We start from the raw sequence: 16,022 nt of genomic DNA, 5'->3' as shown, positions 1-16,022 counted from the left end.
GCACTCAGTTGTGAGGATTTACTTTCATAGAAAATTTGGATTTATTTCTGTTTAATTTTCTTGGTGTTAATATACAAAAGGATTTTTCATGTATATCTATATACTTTTTTAAAAATTTTTTAAAGATTCTTTTTTCAAGTCCTGGATAGGTAATTAGGCATTAACCATTTCATTCATTTAAAACGGTAATGAAAACTCAGATTGAAAGAGTCCCATTTTATGAAACATACAACTTTCCTCTAGTTCTTTAATGCTTCCTCCGCCCCCCCACCCCCACCCCACTATTGTGATCCCAATTCTACCTTACAAATTTGACTAGACCAGAGTATGTACACTGTTACAGATAGGAACTAGAAATACAGGGAATCCAGAACAGATAAACCCCTCAGGACCAGTGATGAGAGTGGCGATACCAGGAGGGTGGAGGGAAGGTGGAGTCGAAAGGGGAAACCAATCACAGGGATCTACATATAACCTCCCTGGGGAACAGACAACAGAAAAGTGGGTGAAGGGAGATGTCAGACAGTGTAAGATATGACAAAATAATAATAATTTATAACTTATCAAGTGGTCATGAGGGAAGGGAGAATGGAGAGAGATTGGGGAGGGGATGAGGAGCTGATACCAAGGGCTCAAGTAGAAAGTAAATATTTTGAGAACGATGATGGCAACAAATGTACAAATGTGCTTGACACATGGATGGATGTGTGGATTGTGATAAGAGTTGTACGAGTCCCCAATAAAAATGGTTTTTAAAAGGAAAGGAAAGAAAAGAAAGAGTCCCATTTTAACATTCTAGTGCCGTTTCCTTCATTTCTGAAAGAAGAAACAGAGAGCCGTGTTAGCGACCTTGTATTTCTACACAGAATGAACTTGGTTTGTCTCCGAAAATTAAGTGACAAGAGACAAGCAGAAAAACTGTTCTGCTCTTTTCGCCAACCAACACAGTATGTGCTGAGCACTAACACTGATTGATCTTAAAGTGAAGGACAGGGAGCAATGCCGAGAGGGACGAGGAGAAGCAAAGTTGCCTTAATGAAAATGCACAAGAGTAGGAATTAGGGGATGTGGGCATTGCCTCAGGTTCTGTCCTTAACTAGCTAGTGACCGTGGACCAGCAACCTCATTTCTGTGTTTCAGCATCTACGAAATGCTGAATTGTTGTCAAGGTCAAAAACATCCGAAGACTCTAAAGCTCTTTACAATTTTGCCGTATTCGAGGTGACAAAGGTGTTCTTAGTAAGAGGCCATGCCGTTCTGTCACTAACACCACTATTTCTTCACTTACAACCTTTCGGATTCACTGAGTTTTTAAAATTTATTTATTAATCATACAGCTCTTATCACAATCCATGTGCCAAGTGCATTTGCTCATTTGTTGCCATCATCATTCTCAAAACATTTTCTTTCTACTTGGGTCCTTGGTATGAGCTCCTCATTTTTTCCTTCCCTCTCCCATCTTCCCTCCCTCATGAACCCTTGATAATACATAAAAAAAATTTTTCATGTTTTGCACTGACTGATGTCTCCCTTCACCCATTTTTCTGTAGCCTGTCCCCTTGGGAAGGGGTTAGATAGAGATTATTGTAATCGCTTCCCACTTTCTCCCCAAACCTTCCCCTTCCTCTCCTGGTATGACTGCTCTCAATACCAGTCCTGAGGGGTTTATCTGTCCTGGATTCCCTGTGTTTCCAGCTCTTATCTGTACCCATGTACATGCTCTGATCTAGCCAGACTTGTGAGGTAGAATTGGGGTCATGATAGTGGGGTGGGGGAGCATGAAAGAACTAGAGGAAAGTTGTATGTTTCAACTGTGCTACACTGAACCCTCACTAGCTCGTCTCTTCCTTATGACCCTTCGGTAAGGGGATGTCCAATTGTCTATAGATGGGCTTTGGGCCTCCTGTCTGCACTCCCCCCTCATTCATAATGATACGATTTTTTTTGTTCTGGGTCCTTGATGCCTGATCCCATGGACACCTCATGATCACACAGGCTGGTGTGCTTCATCCATGTGGACTTTGTTGCTTCTCTTCTCGCTGGCCGCTTGTTTATCTTCAAGCCTTTAAGAACCCAGGTGCTATATCTTTTGATAGCCGGGCACCATCAGCTTTCTTCACCACATTTGCTTATGCACACTGATTTTGTCTTCAGCAATCCTGTCAGGAAATTGGGCATCATGGAATGCCAGGTTATTAGAACAAAGTGTTCTTGAACTGAAGGAGTACTGGAGTAGAGGCTGAATGTCTGTCTGCTAACTTAATGTTAGACCTATAAATATATGTACGTAGATCTACTTCCCTATCATTATATAGAAATATATTTACATATGTATATTCCTGTATTTAAACTGCTAGCAATGCCCTTTGCTTCTTAGTTCTTTCCTCTATTTCATTTTACTTTCCTCTTGTCTCACTATCATGTTTGGCCTTCATTCGGGTTTCAGTAATTCCTCTTGGTTACATTGCCCTTGATCAAGCCCTACCAGGCATCCTAAACCCTTCTTGCCATTGATTTTAGATCACGTGTTGTTCCCTGTGTTTGTTAACACTCACTTCCATTACCCTGCTTCCCCTTCTCCCTTGTCCCCCTGCAACCATCAGCCCCGTTCTTTACTCCTCTGGATTGTTTATCCCGCCTATCTTATCTAGATAGACAGGCAGAGACAATTATAAGCACCAAAAAAAGAGCAAAAGAAAATAAAACAACAAAAAAATGAAAAGCCTATAAATAGTTCAAGGTCTGTTTGTTGACCTTTAGGAGTGTTTTCTGGGCGAGTCTGGTGGGGTGCCACACCCTGGCCCCAAAGCCTATTTTTGGCATTCCCTGGGGATTTTGTTGCTTTGCTTACCTTGCTGCTCTGTTGCATGCTTTTAGCATTTCACCCAGGTGTGGTGGGTGAGATTGGGCACAATTCCCACAGTACCTCCAGTGTTATCCCTTGAAGTGCTATGAGTCAATGAGAGACGCCATGTCTCATGGTGGGGCCGGCCCTATGGCCCTCTGTGCACTGGCTGCTCTGAGCAGGAATATCGTCCTTGGGACTTGGTGGGCCAGGATGTGTTCCACTCTCTCTCATTCCCTCTTCATTTGCTCCTGTGCGCTCTGACCAGACAGACTCCTCTCCCTGGACTATAGCTTCAGTGCTGTCCTCTGAAGTGCAGATTCACCTTTTTCTCACCATTCCCACTGCAGTCCCCTTGGTCTCAACACAGGTTACTGCAATAGCCCTTAGTTTGTCTCTTTGGCCTTAATACCTGCAAGTTATTCCCCCAGAGGGTGGAGTTGGGATAGCCATTGCTAAGGCCTCTTTCTTCTTGATAGGATGCTAGGATTCAAGGAGACAATGCTAGAAAGAAAACACAGTGTTCTTTTCCCACCCATTCCTGTTCTCAGCCTTAGCTAAGAGTCAAATAGGGCATTTGGTTTAGCTGTTAAGAATAGGATAGCTAGATTAGCAGATAGGCAGATAGATAGATCCAAAATCGAAACTCACTGTCATCAAGCTGATTCCAACTCATAAAGACTCTATGGGTCAGATTAGAACTGCCCCCCCGGTGGGTTTCTAAGACTAACTCCTTGTGAGAATAGAAAACCTCATCTTTCTATCACAGAGCATCTGCTGGTTTTGAACTATTGACCTTCTGGTTAGCAGCCCAACACGTAACACCTACACCACCAGGCCTCCAGAGATAGATTAAAAAATTGCACAAATAACTAAAGACTAATGGCTGAAAGTTAGGTGGCTCAAACCCACCTTAGAAGAGTGGGTGGGTAATCTGCTTTCAAAGGTCATATCCTTGAAAACTCTCTAGATCAGCGGTTCTCAACCTGTGGGCTGCGACCCTTTGGGGGTCCAATGACCTTTTCACAGGGGTCGCCTAACACATAACAGTAGCAAGATGACAGTGATGAGGATAGCAACAAAAATAATGTTCTGGTTGGGGTCACCACCACATGAGGACCTGCATGAAAGGGTTGCGGCATTAGGGAGGGTGAAAACCACGGCTATAGAGCACTTCTCCTCAGCACACATGGGGTCCCCATGCCACAGAACCACCTCAACAGCAAGCGGAGGTCAGTGTTCCCCAGCTTCCGTGACTTACAAACCCTCCAAAATGGCTGTGGCTATTATGAAAATATAGGCCCACGTGAGTGTTTTTCCGTTCTCGCTTGTCCTCCCTCCCTGCAAATCTGGCTCCCAGTCCTATTTTCCCTGAAGCTGCTGTGACCAAACTGACCACCCTTCTATAGCTGTTAACCTCTCCGAGGCCTGCTGCAGTCTAATCTAGACTCGGAGCAGCAGGGAACACCACTCACCGCTTCCTCAACTTAATGTTTCTCTTCCGTTGGATGTTCTGACCTTGTGGTCGTCCTCTTTCCTAAGCGAGATCTTCCTCCTCTACCCGTTCCTTGTTGCTGGTGTGTCCCTCGGGCAGCTGCTCTCCTTTCCTGAGGCCCACTGGTGGAATGAATGTATTGCCCTCCTCCTGTGAACCCCATCACCAATCACTTGCTGTGACTCCAGTATCCACCTCTCTGGCCCTGGTTTTCCTCCTGAGACCACACCCATATAGCCCCCATCCTACTCAACGTCTGCCAGACACATCCAGAACTGAGCTCAGCTTCATCACCTGGTCTCTTCTTTACCTTAAAGATAAGATCAGTCAAGCCAGCAGTCTTACTCGTCTTGATTTCCCCTAAATATAATAAAACACCAAGTAGAATTCATTCTAACATCCCCTTTGACTGATCTTCCTGCCTCCATTCTCCTCACGTTAGCCAGAGTCATCTTGCAAAAATATAGGCCTGAATAATAACTTCCCACTGTCCTTCTAAGTCCAAAGTCATTAAGTAGCTTTATAAGGCCCTTCACAAGCATTGTTCTTCCCTCGACAGCCTCAACTCAGCCTCCTACCCTGATGTCTACCTTAGCAACACTAAAAGTGAATTTCAGTCTCCAGAACTGACCATATAATCTTCTTCTTAATTTATAATTAGAGTCACCGTTGTCTATTACTGCTTCTAGGAAGACCTAAGTGCTCCCAGAGAATCTTTACACCCCAATCACAGCACATAAAATGCTAGGCCCCCACCAGAGTGTACACTCCAAAGGCACGGCAATATCTCTTTTTTTCACAGCGAAATCCTGGGAGAGTAGAACATTGCCTATCAACGTGAGTTTGTCAATATGGTTGCCAAATAGATGAATCAATGTTGCATAAATAATTTCCTTTAGCAGGATTAGCACAAAGCTTGTTCCTATGAGGCAGACATTGAAGATGTCCAAATATTCCATTTTTCCAACCTGCTGTATCATTTCATCAACTCTTTTATCAACTAGTCCTCAAGCCAAAGTCCTCTCCCTCCCCACTCAAGTTTCATACTTTGCTGCAACATCTCACAAAAAAATGGCTCATACAGTTGTGGAGACTGACAAGTTCCAAGGTCATAGGTCAAGTGTCACACTAAAGCAGCAGTTCTCAACCTGTGGGCTACGACCCCTTGGGGGGGGGTCGAACAACCCTTTCACAGGATCGCCCAATTCATAACAGTAGCAAAATGACAGTTATGAAGTAGCAACGAAAATAATTTTATGGTTGGGGGGCTCACCACCACATGAGGAGCTGTGTGAAAGGGTCGTGGTATGAGGAAGGTTGAGAACCACTGATGTAGGGGCCTCTTCCAGCTTTCATGATTGCAAACACTGAGGAACCCAAATCAGCAAGTCAGACAAAATCTTGATGGTCCACAGGCTATGGAAGCTGGTGAATCAGGTCACATTATAGACGACTGCTAACTCAAGTCCCAAGAAGCAGATGCCAGATGATGGCTTGCCAGGTACAGATTCAGAGCAAGGGAGATAGCTTTGCCAGAGGACTCAAATATATATTGGATGCAGACCATACCTTAAGGGAACTCACCTTATTTGAACAAGGATTTGGTAGGGTGATGATTGGGGTGAGGATAATGATTTAAGTAGAATTCTAGTAAAATAGAGACTCAAGATATATCCCATTGTAACTGTAGCTCATTAATATAATGGCCAAATCACTCCAAAATGAGACCATAAACTGCAGGTATAAATTTATAACACACCCAAGAGGGAGGACTATGGCCAGAAGGACCATATCAACTTATTCCTTGCCCTGGACCTGTATAAGGACAGTATACATTTCTTTGATCTGCTACCCTTCAAATGTTATTAAATACCCAAATAAAAGAGAGGATCTATACAATTTAAACCTATTTCATAAACATGAAGTACTTCATTTTAAAATATTATGCTTGACTTTTCAAAAATGTTCCTAATACCATAATAATGTCAGAGAATACTTGCAGCTAGGTATGATGTGTTCAACTCCAGAAACCTTTGCCATTAGTTAAAGCACCGTTGCTGTAAAATGGATTCCTATTTCTGGTGGAGCCCAAGTGGTATATTAGAACTGCGCTCCACGGGAGTTTTGCTCACTTGTTTGTTTGCTGGCTTGTCGCATTCCTTTGTTATTGAGAATATGCACAGTAAGTATACAGCAGTTTCTGCATGTGCACTGCAGTGACATTGATTACATTCTTAGAGTTGTAAATCCATTCTCGCCTCCTTTCCTGAGTCATTCCACCCCGGGTGGAAACTCACTGTCCTCTAAATTCCTATCTCCTCTTTCCAATTGCTGTTGTCACTTTGGTCCCATGGAGATAGTTCTTCAAGGAGTGGAATGCTTAAGACAAACATTTTTTTAACCAGGTAAGCTGGACCAGTGTTTCCCAAAGTGGATGGTGATACCACACCCTGAGGGGTGCTGGAATGATCAAGGGGACGTGCCAAAGCAGATACCTACACTTTATCCTGAGCTGCGGGCTAGAATACAAAAGGATTTAATTATGACTGGGGTGCTGAGTCATATATATTTTTTCTGGAAAAGAGGGTGTAGGCTACAAAAGTTTGGGAATTCTATTAGCTAGATTATTATTTGGTTTTAAGAAGGTTTGGGGAGGTATTTTTGGTTTAGGGTTTAAAAAGTTTCCCAGTACAATAGTTTCAGGTGCTCCTCTTGCCTTCATGACTCCAGAAATTCTGTTCTCATGAGAATTTGAAATTCTGTTCTGTGTTCTCCCTTATCATCAGGATACTTCTATGGAATCCTTGAGCAAACACTCTCTTGTTCTTGTGGTTGCATATTTGAGGAGGCAGTTGTTCGTGGAGGCAATTAGCCACACATTTCCCTTCCCCTACTTTTCCTTTCTCTCCTTCTTCCTCTGTTACTCCAGGTAAAGAAAGACCAATTGTCACACATTGATTGACTGCTTGTAATGCCTGGCACCTGATGGATGGACTCCTACACACACACGCAAACCCCACACCCAATGTTTAAATCAGCAGCTGAAAATGTCAACTCCTTGTATTGCCCAGAACCCCTATTATTAGTTAGATAACATAAAATGTCTTAGGTTTGTGTAGCTGTTCTCACCCTGAGCTGTTCCTCAGCATATCGAGCCGTCCATAGCACTGAGCCAACTTGTCTGATTCTTTGGTAAATATTGTACAGTTAATGGGTTTTAGCCCAACCTAGTAGAGTCTCTTGTCTGGCATTGTATTGGGCCTCTCTTCTGTGTTTTCATAGTGGAAATGAGGCAGCTGCTGCCTAGAAACCATATTCACTGCCTACTGTTCTTGGCAGAGAAAATGTTTCTGTAGTTTTGTCTTAATTAATCCCCATTGGCCAATAAACCAATACACCAGGAGTATTTTGGCCATCTGGAATTTTTTTAAGGCATTCGTGGATGGAACAGAACCTAGCAAACGTCACAGTAACCAGGAACAGCTGGGTATTAACTCAAAGTAGCACAAATAGGTCCACCTGCCCACCTCAGAACCAAGGCTGGAGAGCTCCTGGCAGCTTTCCAGAAAGCTTGCCCGGCTCTTGAGTCAGCCAGCTTGATTTCCATGTCACAGAAATCAGCTTCAACCATTTTGTTTCCCCAGACCTTTATAAGATAACAAACGGGTTCTAGACTCTGTCTTCACCAATACTCAGCCTCTGTGGCAATCAGGCCATAACCAAGAAAAAGGGAAGTCAGGGCATTTAAGTACAATATGATCGATAAAATCAGAGTGGCTTTTTAATAACTTTTCCCCAAAATGACTGTCAGGTTTTTCCCTCTTTAAATATCCCCAGAGGGTGAAAGAGTTTTTGGTCAAGTTAATCCCAACTCATGGTGATCCTGTAGGGCAGCGCAGAACTGCTCTTTGGCTTGTCTGAGACTTTCCGTACTGCAGAAGCAGACAGTCCCATCTTTCTCAGATGCAGTTGCCCGGGGGGGGGGGGGGGGGGGGGGGAGGTTGTTTTGAACCACTGTCCTTGTGATTGGCAGCTCAATGCATATCTCACTGTCACCAAAATCCCTGGATATTGATATAGCAAGTTTAAATTTGTGTTTGTTTGTTTGTTTTTTATTTCTTATTACCAAGAAAAATTTTGCAAGAGACTGCTTGTAAATGCATCCCTTTCTTGGTCCTTTCAAAGGAAAAAGGAGGAGGGAAAGAGTCTGTCTAAATGCCTGTATCTTAAAGTAGCTTCAAACTAACCACCAGCAGTCCCTGAGTGCGTCCTTTCTATTCCCCGTGCCAAATGTCCTACATTCATTTCACTGAGTGCTGCCACGTGCGTGTTCTTCCAGCCTCCAGAGGAGAAACAGGAGCACAGATTCCGTAACTTGTTCAAGGTCACACAGCTCTCAAATATCAGAGCTAGGATGCTAACCCCATCTCACACCCAAACAATGGCTCTGAGCCACTTTGCCCACAGCAAGCAATATTTAGAAAGCACTTGTTTTATAGGGCCTCAACCAGCCATAGAGCTTAAAATGTGTTGGTCACTTTTTTCCGTGATTTTTCTCTTGTTTAAGTTGTTTTAATAGCGACAACAATAATGCAGATCAAACAGTTGAGGTAGCGTAGGTCAGGAATTACCCAGAAACTCCATGGCATTATTAATAAATGATCTGTTTTCATAGTTTTCATGTTTCTTCTAACCATTTTCCATGCTGTATATAATTGTCTGTAATTTAACGGGCCATTTTAAATGACTAGTTAGTATTGAAAAAAATAAACTGAGCTAATGAGTTATCTTTTCAGAAACATGCCCAAACGTTTTATGATTATTATTACTATTCCCTTCACATTCCAGGTTTCACTTCCTTTCTTAAACAATGACCATGAAACTGTGAAGAGTTCTGATTCCCACCACAGATGTGAGGCTAAGAGAACATGTTAGCTACTTGGAGAACAGCTTTCTTAGAAACAATTATATAAACACAAGTGATGCCAACTAAATTCCTGTCCTTGGGAGCTGGTCCCAAGATACAGTCAAATGAACCCAGCAAAGATTCCTATTTTTGCTTGAGTTTAAGGTGCTTAGAACCATTGTCTCTTGAGCTGAGTGTTTTCCAAGCTGTGTTCTGGACAGCCCTAAGATGGCACACACTGAGTCTTGTGTAGTGTTCAAGGAAATGACCTTGGACAAAACCCAGGAGATCTGCTTCCAAAGGCCATGGCCTCAAAGACCCTATGGAGCAGTTCATCTCTTGACAGTTGGAGTCAGGGTCACCGAGAGTCAGAATCAATTCTATAGTTTCAGAAATTTTGTGGGGGGAAATCCATCATCATTTTTCCATGAAATTTTTTAAGCCCCCTCATATCACATGTGTACAAACACATACCATTTCAAGTGAAACTATACTGAAGACTACTGTTGACATCTCCATCTTAGACATTTAAAATGACCATTCGCATGTTAGGATTCTGGAATATCACACAGTAGGGAACTTGGTTACATATATAGAGAAGTTTCTAGCTCACTTGCCTGCTAAGCCAAGCTGGAAAAGGTAAAGGAACTGGGGGGAACAGTGGTGAAGACCATATTGAATTCTGAAGAAGACCACTGGCACCATTCAGTCTAATGAATTGATGGGCCCTTATTAACAGATTTTTTAAATGCCTGAAATCTGAGTTTTATATGAAAATGTGTATCCAGATAGAACAGTGAAAAAAACATCTCTTGCTAGATCAGGCCTGTCGGCCAATCATGTGCAAACTCTGGTTTAAGCACAAAATTCCTTGTTTTTATAATAGTTGAGGGGGAAATGCTGCCACCCTTTTTCAGCCAGCCTTACTTTAAAGAATTCCCAACTCATACGGTCCCTTCTGTAAGCCTAGTTTTCTTCCACTACCACAGTCTCTTCTCATAAAGTAGTAATAAATTATTCCAATTCGTGGCTTAAGAATGAGCTCAGCATATCTTAAATTGAAAGGAATAAAGAAAAATGCAAGCCTTGAGTTACAATACTGAAAGATTCTGTGGGCCAAACATTGAAGGATGCAGGAAGCATCAACAGTAGATGGAAAGAAGACACAAAGTCGCCGTACCACAAAGAACTGGTTGAAATTGCACCATTTCAAGGGGTAGCATATGGGTAAGAACCAATGGTAATGATTAAATAAGATCATGCTGGGCAAAAAGCATTAGCCACAAACAAGGCTCCAGGGATTGATGGAATGTTTTAACGAGCTGATGAAGCTCTGGAAGCACTCACTTGTCTGTGAGAGGAACTTTGGAAAACAGCGACTTGTTCAGCTGACTAGAAGAGATCATATTTGTACCCAGCCCAAAGAAAGGTGACCCAACAGAATGAGAAAATTAGAATCATTAGTACCACATGCAAACAAAACTTTTCTGACGATCGTCCAATAAAGGTACATTGACAGGGAGCTGCCAGAGGTTCAGAAGAGGACAACTACAGAGAGTCACTGTACCAAAAAGAATTAGTGGAAGTCCAAGGCACACTAAAGACATTAACCAAACACAAAGCTCCAAAGACATAAGGAAAATCAATTGAAAAGTTTCAAAATGTTGATGAAGCACTGGAAGCACTCACTCATCTATAAAGGAAATTTGGAACACGGCTACTTGGCCAACTAACTGGAAGAGATACATATTTGTACCCATTCCAAAGAAAAGTGACCCAAAAGAATGCACAAACTTAGGACAATAATAATGCTTTATAATTTATCTAGGGATCACGAGGGTGAGAGAGTAAGGAGGGAGGGTAAAGAGAGGGGCTGATTCCAAGGGCTCAAATAGAAAGTAAATGCTTCGAAAATGATGATGGCACCATATGTGCAAATATGCTTGATACAATTGATGTGTGGAATGTTATGAGAGCTGTAAGAGCCCCCAATAAAATGATTTTTTAAAGAATGCAAAAACTGTAGAAAAATATCGTTGATCTCATATGCAAGTAAAAGTTTTCTGCATATCATCCAACAGAGGTTGCAGCAGTGGACTGGAAGCTGCCAGAGGTTCATAAGAGGCTGTGGAACCAGGATTAATATTGTTGATGTTGGGTGGAACTTGACTCAAAACAGAGAATACCAGAAAGATATTTATTGATGTTTTATTGACTATGCCAAAGCGTTTGACTGTGTAGATTATAGAAAACTATGGCTCGCCTTAAGAAAAATGGGAATTCTAGAACACTCCCATGTGCATGGATCCAGAGGAAGTTGTGAGAACAGAGTAAGAAAATACTGCATGGTTTAAAATCAGGAAAGGTATGCAACAAGTTTATATCCTCTCACCATCTCTATTCAGTCTGTAGGCTAAGCAATTAATCAGAGTTGAATTATGTGAATAATAATTCAGCATCAAGATTGGAGGAAGACTATTAATACCTGTGATATACAGATCACACTAACCTGCATGTTGAAAGTGAGGAAGACTTGAAGCCCTTGCTGGTGAGTAACAAGGATTGCAGTCTTCAATCTCGATTAAAATTCACTCAGTGTAAAAGAAACCAAAATCCTCACAGCTAGACCAAGCGGTCACATCATGATAAACAGAGAAAACACTGTAGTTGTCAAGGATTTTGTCTTTCTTGGATCCACAATCAATGCTATGGAAGCAGCAGTCAGAAATGAAATAATGCATTGCATTGGGTAAGTCTGTTGCACAAGTGTTGATGAACAAGGGTGTTACTTCGAAGACTAACACGTGCCTGACCCAAACCATGGTATTTTCAATTGCCTCATATGTGTGTGAATATAAAATGTTGAATAAAGAAGACCAAAGGAGAAGCACTGCATTTAAATTATGGTGTTTATGAAGAACATTGAAAGTACCATGGACAAACAGCAAAGAAATCTACCTTGGAAGAAGCAGAGCCAGAATGCTCCTTAGAAACAAGGATGGTGAGACATCGTCCCACATATTTTGGACATGCTATCAAGAGAGACCAGTCCCTGGAAGAAAAACAAAAACATCATGTTTGGTAAAGCAGAAGGTCGGGGACAACGACCCTCAATGAGGTAGTGTGATGCATGGCTGAAACAATGGGTTCAATCATGACAATAGTTGTTAGATGGCACAGGACTGAGCAATGTTTCGTTCTGTTGTGCATCAGGTCACGTGAGACAGAACCAACTGAACAAAGAGGGCATGCCATCTTTGTCCACTAGACATCAAGTAGCTTCAAGGCTGGGGGCAATGACTAGCAGCTAGATCATCTGAAGACACGCTCACTCATAGTTCAACTTGGAAGGTGCCTGGTATCTTTGTGTGGTTAAGGACTAGAACATATATGGTCTTTTTTGAGCCTCGGGTTTCCATGAGGCATGGTACATATATTTCAAGGCTAGTGTACCAAGAAAAAGAGGGAGAGGCAGGCAAAAGTCATATAAAATTTTATGACTTATCCTCAAAATTCACACATTTCCCCTGCATTCCAATTATCAAGATGATCAAAGGCGGGATATAGACCCAGCTTTTAATGGAGTGGAGGGCAGGTCTAGGAAAGAATGTGGGAAACCTTCCAGATCCCTTTCCCATCGGATCAAAACACTGGTCTCAGTGGTCGGAAAAGGAGCAAAAGAAACATTGCAGCTGCCCCTCAGTGCTCCTGGAGCTCAGGCTAGTTTCAAACAGGGTAAAATTAAAAATGTTTAAAAAATAAAGCATATGGGAATGGAAATACACTGTGGCCATTTGGGGAAGAAGCAATTTACCACTGTCAAAAAATACAGCCAGAGTCTCTGTTAGAATTAAAACAAATAATTTTTAATCATTTTATTAGGGGCTCATCTGACTCTTATCACAATCCATACATACATCAATTGTGTAAAGCACATTTGTACATTCATTTCCCTCATCATTCTCAAAACATTTGCTCTCCACTTAAGCCTCTGGTATCAGCTCCTCGTTTTTCCCCTTCCCTTCCTGCTCCCCCCTCCCTCATGGACTCTTGATAATTTATAAATTATTATTTTGTCATATCTTGTCCTGTCCGAAGTCTCCCTTCACCCCCTTCTCTGTTGTCCCTCTCCCAGGGAGGAGGTCGCATGTAGATCCCTGTATTCGGTTCCCCCTTTCCTACCCACTCACCCTCTACGGTCCCAGTATCGCCCCTCACACCCCTGGTCCTAAAAGGATCATCCGCCCTGGATTCCCTGAAACAAAGAATTTTATGGAAGACTCAGAACCACTCAAATCAAGGCAACTTTTAGTGAGGATTGATCAAGATGCTCCAATATCCTGAGAAAGAAATGAGCTTAGATACGGAAAGTGGAGAAGTGAGTACATGACCTTTACAATCACGGGGATTTGCGATTTCACTTGATTTACAAGGAAACTAGCACACTGAAACTTTACAAAGTTACCTGACTGATTTTCTAATAGATTTCTTGGAGCCAACTTAGGAAGCTATGGAGACATTCTTTCTGAAGCCTGCATTGCAAGCATTCCTCTGAGACCATCTTGATAAACATGTTCTGACAAATATTTCTTCACAGCCCATACTCTTGTTCCTTGTATTGTTTGCTGACAGGAGTTTAAGTTTCACAGTAAGATACAGCTCTCAATTGAAGGCTTTATTTTTAACAAGGCAAAAGGGAAGACTTTGAACAACTCTTATTTAACATTGGTGCTTTGGTATAGGTCTAGAACCGTTATCATGAATCATGCCAAGAACCATGGTTTTGGAGTGCCTGAGCACATGGACATCACTGACTGACTGACCTCTTGAGTCAAACACAATCTGTTTTCTAATTTGGTCACAGTTTTTTCAAGCATTTCAAGACCCTTTCCTTGAAAATTTTTCAATCTTTACTCTTGCAGCCTACCCAGAAAACAAATCATTCCTTTTCAAACCCCTCTGGAAACAATCACAATAACTGATAATGTCTCTCAAACTTAATGATAAACAGCAGCCTGAAGTGCGAGTTTTTAAAACAATATGGATTTTGGCTTCTATCAGGAACTGTCTTAATCATGCCAAGTGCCCCCCTGAATTTTGGAGTGCCCCTACATACCACATAAGGAAATAATTAAACATTTAATCCTGGGTCTACCAATTACCAAAAATAACGTAACCTTGAGCAGGCGAGTTTGTCTCTTTTGTGCAGAATGTTCTTCCCCTTGCCTGAATTACACGGAGCCCTGGTAGCACAGTAGGGTTTGCATGGGCCCTTCTGCTTCTATTAAGATTTGCAATCTCAGAACCCACAGAGGCAGTTCATCTCTGTCCTAAGAAGTCACTATGAGTCAGAATCAACTCAATCACAGTGATTCTGGTGGTGTTTGTTTGTTTGCTTGTTTTTACGTGTATCCTGAATTATAGTGACCACTTTTTTTTTTATTTCTCCCACTGGGCAATGAGCTTATTGATGGTACCAGTTTTTTGTTTTCATTTGGTTTCTCTCATTATTACCCAAGGGCAAAGCACATAGTTTGGGTTTAATGAATGTTTCTAACACCTTGTTTAAAAAAAAATAGTAGGGAGTTTCCCATTAACTTACCACTACTTACGGAAATGATTGAATAACAACCCCTTCTGGGGCTAAGCCAGACCTGATTCCTTTATCACAGGCCTGTCATCCTCTGGATCCTGAATCGAGGATCAACTCCAAGGACCCACTCCCCATCTCCTCCTGCCTGTGATAAATTAACCCATGTGTCACTGGTCACTAACTGCTCAAAATTAGCCTACAAGAACTTCACAGTCTCCGATAAACTGACCATATTAAAACCTTAGTTATTATCTCCCAACCCCAGTTCTGGCACATTAACAGTAGTACTTTGTTGTAAATGCAAATACCACTCATTCCACAAACACAGATAAAATCATGTGAAATCCCAGCTCTGTAAAGACATTGTTTATCAATGAATTTGCTGAGAGTCCTCCCAAAAATGAGAGCTTCCCACTTGGACAACAGGTTTTGCTCTTTAATACTCCACTCCTTTGGGCCCTTGTACTAGGCCTTAAGACGGGAAAAGAAAAAACAGAAATGTAAAGCCGAGATCTTAGATTATCTCTTAAAAACGACTTCGTTTCTCTCTGATCTCCTGCTCACGCCCTGTACTACATTATTTCCAGCCTCCTGTGCTCATTGTTATCACTTTCAATTTTTCTTCCCCATGTTTCTCCAGGTAACTTGCTAGCACTCTGTCTGGTGAGAACCTCCGGCTATTTGCCCAGGTGCCTGCCTACATCTGTAGTGATGGCCAATTCTTTTTGCATACAGAATAGTGTCTATCCCAGAGGCAACCCGAATATTTGTATCTTTTGTTTTGTTTTCTTAATAATTTTAGGGGCTCTTTAAGCTCTTATAATATTTCATACATCAACTGCTTCAAGCATATTTGTAAATATGTTGCCATCATCATTTTCTAAACATTTACTTTCTATTTGAGCCCTTGGTATCAGCTCCTCTTTTTTCCTTCCCTCCCCACTCCCAGACTCATGACCCCTTTATAACTTATGACTTACTAGTGATAAAAAAATACTTACACTTACACCGACCACTATCGCCCTTCACCCAAGTTTCTGTTGTTCATCCCCCTGAGGAGAGGGGGTACTTGCGCGTTGATCATTGCAGTCGGTCCCCCTTCCCCCCCTCCACGCCGCCCCCCTACACACACACACACACACACACACACACACACACACACACACCCCACCACCACCTTTTC

The 16,022-nt window shown here is 42.0% G+C and overlaps 1 protein-coding gene and 1 non-coding gene across 5 annotated transcripts in view; both read left to right on the top strand.

Annotated features, from left to right (window-relative positions):
• Positions 1 to 16,022, top strand: part of PEX5L (peroxisomal biogenesis factor 5 like) — a 213,064-nt gene that overhangs the window by 162,621 nt on the left and 34,421 nt on the right. The gene's annotated exons all lie outside the window — the stretch shown is intronic.
• LOC142455871 (small nucleolar RNA SNORA61) lies at positions 12,863 to 12,982 on the top strand. Its single transcript, XR_012785983.1, has one exon. It is a non-coding gene; the product is annotated as a small nucleolar RNA SNORA61 (small nucleolar RNA).

The sequence above is a fragment of the Tenrec ecaudatus genome, chromosome 8 (genome assembly GCF_050624435.1).
Source record: "Tenrec ecaudatus isolate mTenEca1 chromosome 8, mTenEca1.hap1, whole genome shotgun sequence".
NCBI lineage: Eukaryota > Metazoa > Chordata > Mammalia > Afrosoricida > Tenrecidae > Tenrec > Tenrec ecaudatus.
Note: the sequence above shows the minus strand (reverse complement) of the source record. Positions and strands in the feature narration are given on the sequence as shown.